The sequence below is a fragment of the Muntiacus reevesi genome, chromosome X (assembly GCF_963930625.1).
Source record: "Muntiacus reevesi chromosome X, mMunRee1.1, whole genome shotgun sequence".
In the NCBI taxonomy this organism is placed as follows: domain Eukaryota; kingdom Metazoa; phylum Chordata; class Mammalia; order Artiodactyla; family Cervidae; genus Muntiacus; species Muntiacus reevesi.
The window spans coordinates 90,228,020-90,238,801 of NC_089271.1; positions in this window are offsets into that span (position 1 = coordinate 90,228,020).

The following is a 10,782-nucleotide window of genomic DNA, read 5'->3' on the forward strand; positions in this document are numbered from 1 at the left end:
ACACACCTGGTCTTCCTACATGATACTGCATGGCCACGGTACCCATTGGAGGACGGCGAATGGTGACCAGTTGGAGGGTCTCTTAAGTATAATATTGTTTTACAATTAGACCGGTTCTGTAGAAAACAAGAGAAATGGGTAGAAGTAGCATATGTGCTGCCCTTTTCCTCTCTGCAAAATATGCCAGACTTATGTCCTAAGGGTATAGATTTGGATGTGAAACCTTCAGCTCTCTCCTGTCCTCCTACTTTGCCCCCATTCCCAGGGCTCCAAACTGAGCAAATTGAAAGCCAGAGAACCCCCCCAAGAAGGGTTGCTTTGGTCTCAGTGGGAACCCAAACTGAGATTCAAACTGCCCATGTAGAGGTCCAAACAACTCCTGTCTCAGTATGACCTCAGACTACTCTGGTTTCAGTAGAAACTCAGACCATCAAAGTAAGAGATGAGATGGAGGACAGGAGACAAAGAGATAAAGAAAAACAGGTTTTTCCAATCTATCCCTGGGATATGCGCAGAACAGCCAGAGAGACTGAGGAACAGCCACACAAGCTGTTGCCTCTTCATGAAGCACCCACCAGAAGAAATAATCAGTCTATGAGAGTTAATAAGCCTTTTTCTTATCAAGAAATACAAAGAATCAAGGAGGATCTGGGAGACTATTTAAAATACCCAGAAAAATATATTAGAGCTTTTAAAGATGTTACTCCGCTTTATGACCTTACTTGGAAGGATGTGATGTATATCTTGGGACAAAAGCTGACTCCCAACTCAAAAAATCGAGTTTTGGGAAAAGCGATTGCTTATGGAGATGAATGGCTTGGTAATGAATCAGTAGGGAAGAGGGAGGGTGAGATAACCGCCCTCCCCACTGGAAATTAGGTGGTCCCAACTACAGAACCAGACTGGGACTATAACACAGCTAAAGGAAGATGGGATCAGAGTCATTTTGTCAGATGTATTCTTGAAGGACTCGGGCAGGTGCATTCTAAGCCTTTAAAAGATAAATTTCTCATTTAGTCGGTTCCAGATATTCGCCGTAAGCTATTAAAACAGGCGTATGGGCCAAATCAGTCTTTAGATAATCTGTTACAATTGGCTCAGACAGTCTAATATGGTAGGGAATATGAGGAAAAGAAAGAGAGGCAGAGAAAGACAAAGGAACAGGCGGAAGCTTTTGCAACGGCTATGAAAACCATTCTTAAAAAACCTATTTCCTCCATTTGGAGACCCCTGGCCTTCCTGCCTGTTACCCTCTCACTAAGTTGTATCTGACTATTTCTGACCCCACGGGCTGTAGCCCTGCCAGGCTCCTCTGTCCATGGGATTTCCCAGACAAGAATACTAGTGTGAGTTGCCATTTCCTTCTCCAAGGGATTTTTCTGACCCAGGGATCGAACCCAAGTCTCCTGCTTGGTAGATGGATTCTTTACCACTGAACCTCCAGGAAAGCCCACCTAACTTCTACCCACACCCAATCATAATGAAGCTCCCCTTCCCCTCCTCTCTGGTGGAATGGAAAGCACCCTTGGTGGAAAGGAAGGCACCCTTCCCCTCTCTGGGCTTGTGTCACCAGAAGCCAAATGGGACAGTGTAACTTTCATGGCCATCCATTGATGAGGAGGTCTCCTCCCCTCTACAGTGTCAGGGAAGGCCCCAAGGAGGGCAGGTAGGAAGTGCCTTCCCACTCCTACCTGGGTGGTGTTGGTGGAGACCTGGTGGGCAGAGAAATCCTTCTCCCACCAAGTAGTAGTAACATGGCAGCACTTCTTTTACCCCCATGCCTGTCCCATCCCCCATGTTACTAGAGGCTGAGTGGGGAACTTGGACTTTTATCCCCACCTGGCAGTAATAAATACCCCCTCCCCCAACATGGAGTCAGCGGAGGCCACTTGGAGGACAGAAAGGAGGTGTGCTCCTTCTCCAAGCCAGGGTAGTGTAGGGGGAGGCCTGGTGGGGAGTCTGAAATTCCACCTCTACCAAGCACTAATGAGGCACACTTCCCCCCCCCCACTCACCCTCCAACTTTTGAGTCAGAGAAGGCTGAGTGGTGAATCTGGACTTTCATCTCCACCTGCTGTTACACAATGTTATGAGTTTCAACCCTAACGGGTGAATCATTTCCTAGGCAGGTTGATAAGAAGTCTAGGGGTCCCCAATGAGAGAGGTCTGGAATACTCAAAGAGGAAGAAAGGACAAACTTTTTACTTTTTTTCCTCTACATTCCTTAGGATTATATAACAATAATGTATCCTGCCTGAGGACAGTCTTTGGATTAAACCTTCTGGCTAATTTTGTTATCTTAAAATGTAAATTATGGGAGTAGGTCTGGTCTTTACAAGGATTATATAACAGAAATGTATCCTGCCTGAGGACAGTCTCTGGATTAAGCCTTGTGGCTAATTCTGTTTGTAAATTATGGAAGTAGGTCTGGTGAGGTCTTTACAACCTCCAGACATTCTTTGGATTCATTGGAGAGTATATAACTCAATTGCTAATGCTAGCAAGTGAGTACTCTTTCTACCCCCTTCTGATGTCTATGTCAGAAGCTTTCTCTATCTCCTTTATACTTCAATAAAACTTTATTACACAAAAGCTCTGAGCGATCCAGCCTCGTCTCTGGCCCCGGATCAAATTTTTCTCTGGAGGCCAAGAACCCCGACATCTTTGCATGATTCAGCAACAACCTTTCATGGGCATGGTGTCACAAGAGACTTACTAAAACTGATTATTTAATTAAAACCCAGAGTCAATAAAATAATATGCAAAATATCTCAGATACAAAAGTCTCTCTTCTATTGAAAAACTGGGAAGATCTTCCCTTGACTGAGAAAAGACAATCAACAGATGCCAACATCAATATGAAACAGATATTAGAATTATTTAAAGTAATTTATTTATAGATTATTTAAAGTAATAATAGAAATATCTCAATGAGTAAATAACAACATGCTTAAAAACTGTGGGAAAAAATAGCAAGTCTCAACAAAGAAATAGAAGATATGCATAAGAACCAAGAAGAAATTTTAGAATTGATACATGCAAATAACTGAGATAAAAACTCAGTGGATGAATGCAACAATGGAATGGAGCAGAGAGAGAACAAAAATCAATGAATATGAAGATAGTACACAAAAATTACCCAATTTGAACAACATGAAAAAGATAGACTAAAAATAAAATAGAACAAAGTATCAGATACCAGTGATACCATAGTAAGAGATGTAATATGTCATTGATGTTTTGGAAGGGAAGAGAAAATGTGCATACAATAAAAAGTATTCAGAGGAAATATGGCTGACAAACTTCATTATTTGGCAAAACATACAAGCCTACAGGTACAGACTATTGATCAGACCCCAAAAAGATAATCCGTAAGAAATCCGTGAAAATACTTCGTGATCAAACTTCAGAAAATTAAATACATACATAAACTCTTGAAAGCAGAGAGTGGGAAATGATACCATAAAAGTAATGTGAATGACAGAAAATTTCTCATGAAGAGCCATAGGGTACAGAAGAAAAGGGCAATTTTAAAGTGCTGAATGAAAAGAACTGTCAACATCCAATGTTGTATCTGTCCTTTAGGAATGAAAGGGGATATAGACATTCTCAAAAGAAGGAAAACTAAAAGAATTTGTTAATAGAAGATGCTCCATAAAAGAATGGCTAAAGGAGGTTCTTAAAAAAAGGAATTGGCAAAAAAATACACTTGGAACATTAGTAAGGAAGAAAGATAAACAGAAAGAACACAAATATAGGTAAATACTACAGTTTTTCCTTCTCCTCTTTAGATTTCTAAGTTCTGTCTGATGGTTAAAATAAAAGCATAACACTACCTGATGTAGTTCTCAATTATTTCCTTAAAAGGAAATAATGAAGACTAGAGGTGTGATGGTTAATTTAATATTTACTTGACTATCTAAAGTATGTCAAGATAGCTGGTTAAACATTTCTGAGTGTGTCTAGTGTGAGGGTGTTTCTGATACAGGTTACATTTGATCCAGGAGACTAAATAAAGAAATCCACACTCTTGCATGTGGCTGGGCATCATCCAATACACTGGGGGACCAGAATGGGACAAAAAGGCAAAAAGGGTGAATTTTATCTTTGTTCTTGGCCTGAGTTTTCCATCTTCTCCTGCCCTCAGACATTGGAGATATATATTTGTGTGTGTGTGTGTGTGTATAAATATATGTAAGCATGCATGTGTGCTAAATCACTTCAGTTGGGTCCAACTCTTTGTGACTCCATAGACTTTTCTGTCCATTGGTTTCTCTGTCCATTGGTTTCTTCAGGCAAGAATACTGGAGTAGGTTTCCATAACCTCCTCCAGGGGGATCTTCCCAACCCAGGGATCAAACCCGTGTCTCCTATGTCTCCTGCATTGCAGGTGGATTCTTTACCCTCTGGGCAGTCGGGGAAGCCCATATCTAAGTATACATGTATATACATTCAGTGAAACACAAAAGAAGACAACAAGATTTAACATTCACATCATCCGAAAATCAAAATGAAAGGAAAGAGTGAGACTTAAAAACTATCCAAAACCTGTCTTACAACACTCACTCATACACACACACACACACACACACACACACACACACGCACACGCACACACACGCACACGCACACACACACACACAGAGCTATGTTGTCAATTCCATTTTGATTCTCTCCTCACAAAATTGAACACGATGAATGCTTTTGCAAGGTAATGAATGTATGTAAGCATGTAGGTACAGTATGATCTTCATCATCAAGATGGGTTTTTGAGTGAGTCCTCACAGTTTCACAATATCAGGGGAGAGCAAAATGACCATCTCTTCTGCCCTAAAAGCCCATTGTCTAAAAGGGAGGCTGCTTTGTAGTCCATTGCAGAGGGCAGGGGATGGACCCTCATTCCCCTAATGCCAGTTTCTAGGAAGGTGATACATACATGCTCTGCAAGGACCTGCTTGGTCATCTGTGACTGGGACTCACAATACCTTTGTCACAGAGCTGCCCTGAGGGATGAATGTGGAAACCTTCCCAGAGTGTATGGCACATGGCAGGACTTCAAAGGCCCTTTATATGTTGGGGCACAGTAGTTGGGGCTGCCTGAGCCTCAGGGCTAAGGCAGGCACTGTGTAAAATCATTTCTTCCTGTTCTTCTAATGAAAAGATAGATATCTTTATGAAGGAAGCAAATGTCTCTCTGATATGGCTTGAGTTCAAAGTTTTAAAGAGAGAAGGATCTCTAGTCTCCTGGGATACTTAGAAGCTCCTAAGAAGTGCCCAACATCATGCCTCTGCACAGACCCTAATCCAGTCCCCACACTGGGACGACAGGCTTGCCTCTGACTCACCTGGTGAGCTCAGTGAGAGATGGTACCAGGGGAGGGGGCTCTGGTGTTGCCTAACTGTTGCTCCTGGACTGCTCCCTGTGTTAATACATTGATAGGAAAATTCTAGACCTGTCTTCCATTCAACACTGCAGGGGGTTTCAGATCATGCAACATTCATCCATGTCACACCAGATTTTAGCCATTTACTATCTTCCTATGAAGCAAAAAACCCCTAAATTACTAGCATTTCATGGATGTGCAATTGTCCATTCTTTCATTCATTAATAACTAAACATATATTGGCCTGAAAATTTATATTATTCCATTCAAGATGTCTCGTTAACTCTATATGGAAATAAGATGAAAATATGGGAAATGAATGTGTTGGCAAATTCAGGGATCAAAATGAGCTGGAATGGCTCCTTCACATTAACTCAAATTTTCTAAACTTTCAAGGCACAGAAGATAAAAAAAAAAAATTCCCTCCTTGGAACCTTCATCCCCATGCTATGAGACAGTCTCTCTCTCTCTCTTTCTCTTTTTTTCTCTCTCTCACTCTCTCCCCCACTCCATCCCTGTCTTCTCTTTGAAAATGTAAGTTGCAGAAAGTTTTATACATTTCCTGTTAACATTCTTCAATTCCCACTAACTCCTTATTCCACTGCATTATGCTTCTGTTCCCATGATTGCAATAAACATGCTCTCACCAAGGTTAAGAGCCCCCTTTTTGTCCTAGGTCCAGATATTTTGTACAAGTAGTAACATATCCAACAAGTAAATGAATATTAGTGAAAGAGGGAAATCATAAAATATAATGAGAGATATGATGGCATTTCTGCAAAAATATCAATATATTGGGTCAGCCAAAAAGTTCATTTGGGTTTTACAGGAAAGCCCTAGTGAAGTTTTTGGCTAACTGAATATATATTAATATCAACATGAATACATGTGTATATGACATATGTATGTGATTACAAGTTAGTGTGCTACGTGTAAGGAAAAATCTGGAGAAGAAATACCAATAAATTAACAGAGATGGGCTTTATATTATGGTGGTCAGAAGGTGGGAGCAGAAGGGAAAGAATAAATTTATCTTCTAAACATTTCCATATGATTTGATAGTTGTTGGAAAAGTAAAAAAATCATTGGTAATCTTAAATAGTCATTGAGATAAACTTTTGTAAAACAAGATGTGTAAACTATGTTACAAAAACAGAGTAGAAGTACATTTATTGACTTGGAAATATGTTCATACACTATCTCATTAAAATATCACGTTAAAGATATTTCTCTGATAATAATTCAATCTGTAGTCATTGGAGAGAGAGTGGATCCTTTCCTTTTCTAAATCTGCATTTCTATACTATTTTAAATATGGGAACTTTAATAAAATGCTGAAAACCTAAAAACACTTGAATCTGATTACAAATATGACATGCATATATTCATTGCTTTGGAAACATGATCATAGTATACTGTTTTGCGGGTAAAAGAAGCAGACCAAGATAATTTACCTGACAATACTTTTGTGTGTGTGCGTGCATGTGTTTCTGTGTCTCGAACTTATTCACACTAATTATTCACACTGACTGGTGCAGCATTTTATTCAGTTCACACAGGGGCTGGATTTCCAACTGTATGAGTTGAAGATCCCAGGATTGGTATCAGTATGAAAGGATCTGTATCAGTGTCTGGAAAATTCTTGAAGGCTTTGGCCTATATGAAGAATTCATCTACCTCCCTCACTTCCATGAAACTTATTCCAAAACTAGTCTCCTAATTGAGACTTTCACATCTGCAATTCTGACTCTGATCACCAGGTGGCATCGTTTTCTATTTCCTACAGGTTATTTTCTCCCAACTGAAAAAGCATGCTTTATAAACAGAGATTTTTTTTTTTTCTCAAAGCAAATTATGAATCAAGGAGTACTGAGTGATCACAGCTCTCTCTGAAAAATTCATAATGTTTATAATAAAAGACTGAGAGGAAATATACATAGATCTTTTTTGCCTTCTCCTGCATCTACATATTAATTTATTAATGTGGGTTGGGTGTCTACTGAATACCAGACACCGCCAGACCAATTCCATATCTGCATCCCACACCTTCCTTGTCTTGATCTCTAGACCAACGTGAAGTGTAAATGCCCACAGGGAGCAACAAGTATGTTAGTACCCACCCAAGATGTATGACTTCAAATGGACTCCACTCTAACAAGGTTAATCCAAGCTTCTCCTTGAGTCCTGGAAACACATTGAAGAAGAAAAGATAATGAAAACTGCCTATCAGGTGCAAATAACAATAAAATTAAGCATTAAAGAATTCAAAAATTTTAGAAAACCTTTTTGTAAAACCACAGCAGTGCTTTTCAAACTTGGATGAATACCATAACTAGTTGGAGATATTATCATAAATGTTTTTGATTCAGCAGACCTACATTGGGTCCAGGAATATATAATTTTAATAAGCACTCCCTGATCATTTTGTGATATGGTCCAAGAACCACACTTTGAGAAATTCTGGCCTAAAGGACAGACATTTGTGTAGTATTAAAATGTAATGACTACCCTGCAGAGTTCTAGGATACCTGAGCATCTCTGTTAATGTAATTACTGCAAAGTGCACTGACCCTTCCTTCACCCTACGAGCACAGATTATTTTCCCATATGCCATCACACTTAAACTCCACAATCTTCTTGAGTGTTGGAAAGGATTGGATATTGTTATCCTGTTGTATGGACTTCCCTGATGGCTAAGATGGTAAAGAAAGTGAAAGTGAAAATCACTCATTAGTGTCCAACTCTTTGTGACCCCATGGACTATATAGTCCATGGAATTCTCCAGGCCAGAATACTGGAGTGGGTAGCCATTCCCTTCTCCAGGGGATCTTCTCAACCCAAGGATCAAACCCTGGTCTCCCGCATTGCAGGCAGATTCTTTATCAGCTGAGACACAAGGGAAGGCCAAGAACACTGGAGTGGGTAGCCTATCCCTTCTTCAGCAGATCATCCCAGCCCAGGAATTAAACTGGGGTCTCCTGCATTGCAGGAGGATGCCGGAGATCTAGGTTTGATCCTTGGCTCAGGAAGATCCCCCTGGAGACAGAAATGGCAACTCACTCCAGTATTCTTGCCTGGAGAATCCCATGGACAGAGAAGCCTGGCGGGCTACAGTCCATGGGGTCGCAAAGAATCAGACACGACTGAGCAACTGGCACTTTCACTTTCATTCTGTTGAGGCATGGGAAAGAGTAGTGACTTACCTAAAGTGTCCAATGATGAGACCCGATCTCTTCACTCTTGCTCCAGGAACCTGTCTAGCAGACTCATCATCATGCTTAATTCTTCTCTACTGGATCCTGTTTCTGGGGCTCAGTGTTCACATCCTTCAGCGATGTCTCACTTTAAGGAAGAGTAAGGAGATAAGACAGCACGTGGAATAGAGAGGAAAGTGAGAGGAAGGGAAAGCACAGGAAATGCAGGGTTATGGGGTGAGGATGTGCTTGTCTGCCCCCTCTCATTTCCCTGGAAGTTGTGCAATGATGCTTTTCCTCTTTCTCAGCTCCATCACACAGCCCCCTCCACACACAGCAGTGATGCTGAGGCTCTCACATTATGGACATATGCGCTTATCCCTGTCTGTGTTACATGTCCAAGCATTCTCTCTAGTGCTGTGCTGTGCTAGGTTGCTTCAGCCGTGTCTGGCTCTTTCCAGCCATATGGACTGTAGCCTGCCAGGCTCCTCTGTCTGTAGGATTCTCCAGGCAAGAGTACAGGAGTAGGTTGCCATGACCTTCTCCAGGGGATCTTCCTGACCCAGGTATCAAACCCATGTCTCTTATGTCTCCTGCATTGGCAAACAGGTTCTTTACCAGTAGCAGTAGTGATGCAATTATGGTAATGTCAGAGGCATCACGATAAACAGGATGAAGGAGGTAATGTTGGAATGGGAGCTAATATTACTGAGGACCTACTAGATACTGTGTGCTATAGGTTGTTATTTTTATCTTCGAATTCTCCAAGCAGTGTTCTGTGGGCATCATTACTTACTTTCTACAGATTAGGAGATAGGCACAGAGAGCATACATGGGCAAAGAATTAGAGGGAGGTGCCAAATGGACCCATAGGTCAACTTGAAGTACTAACACTGGCCAGTCTGGGGAAAATTTGAGCATTACAATACTTAATAACAGGGACTTTCCTGGTGGTCCAGTGATGAAGACTCTGCACTCCCAACACAGGGTGCCGGGGTTCAATCCCTGGTCAGGGAACTAGCTCCCTCATGCCACAACTAAAAGATGCCACATGCAGCAATGAAGATCCTGCATATGGAAATTAAGACCCAGGCCAGCCAAATAAATTTTTTTTAAACAAATACTTAATGATAGTAAACCCTTTGAGAAAAATAAGACTTTAGGGGTCAAACTTATACAAATGAAAACAATTATTTAATAATTAAATAGTGATGGGGAAAAAGAAAAGCTTGATCCTTCGCTCAAATGCTAAGTATTAATTCTAGCAGGAATTACAAAATTGAAAAAGCAATACTTGGCAGAAACCATAGCAACAAGTGGTTTTGGTAAGAATCATGAACAGACACTCAGACTGCATCAAATCTCACTGCAGTCACAGAGTTACCATGGTGACTCCGACTGCAGTGAGATTTGATGCAGTCAGATAAAACTGGGAAAAAACAAACACTATTCACTCTGATTATGTTCCAATATGTGATAGAAACTAGAACTCATATAATACACAGTAATTAACCTCAAGTATTCTGCACAATAAATATTCCTGGAAGCTCTAGCAATATACACATATGTGTATAGATACATACATACATACCCACATATACACATGCTCTCTCTGTCCCTCTCTCTCCCTCTCCTCCCCCACCCTCATTTTCTCTCACCACTAAATATCCCAGGAAGTCATTGAGGTTGATTCACTGGAGTATAAAGAAGAAAATCTCCACAATTCAACAGATTCATTTCTACAAGTTTCAAAGCTACTGGGCTCTTTTAATGATGAATTTTTATGGAAGTGACTTGTAGAATTGTCTCTGGGACATTTTTCTCCACAGTTTCAGTAGATCAGCAATAACGAATAAAAACTGATGTGGAAATACAGGAAATGCAAGTTATGCATCAAATACCCTTTTCATTCTAGAGTATTCTGTGCTTTCAACCAAAAAGATTCCTCGACAGCTTCTGTTGAACATTTTATTGCTGCCAGTTCAACAAAAATAAAATACATGAAACTTTCAGCATTTTAATTAAAAAACTACCATATGTAAAATAGATGACCAATGCAAGTTCGATGCATGAAGCAGAGCGCTCAAAGCAGGTACTTTGGGACAACCAAAAGGGATGGGTGGGGAGGGAGGCGGGAGGGGGGTCAGGATGTGGGGGGGGGCATGTGTGCCCATGGCTGATTTGTGTTGATGTGTTGGCCCCTG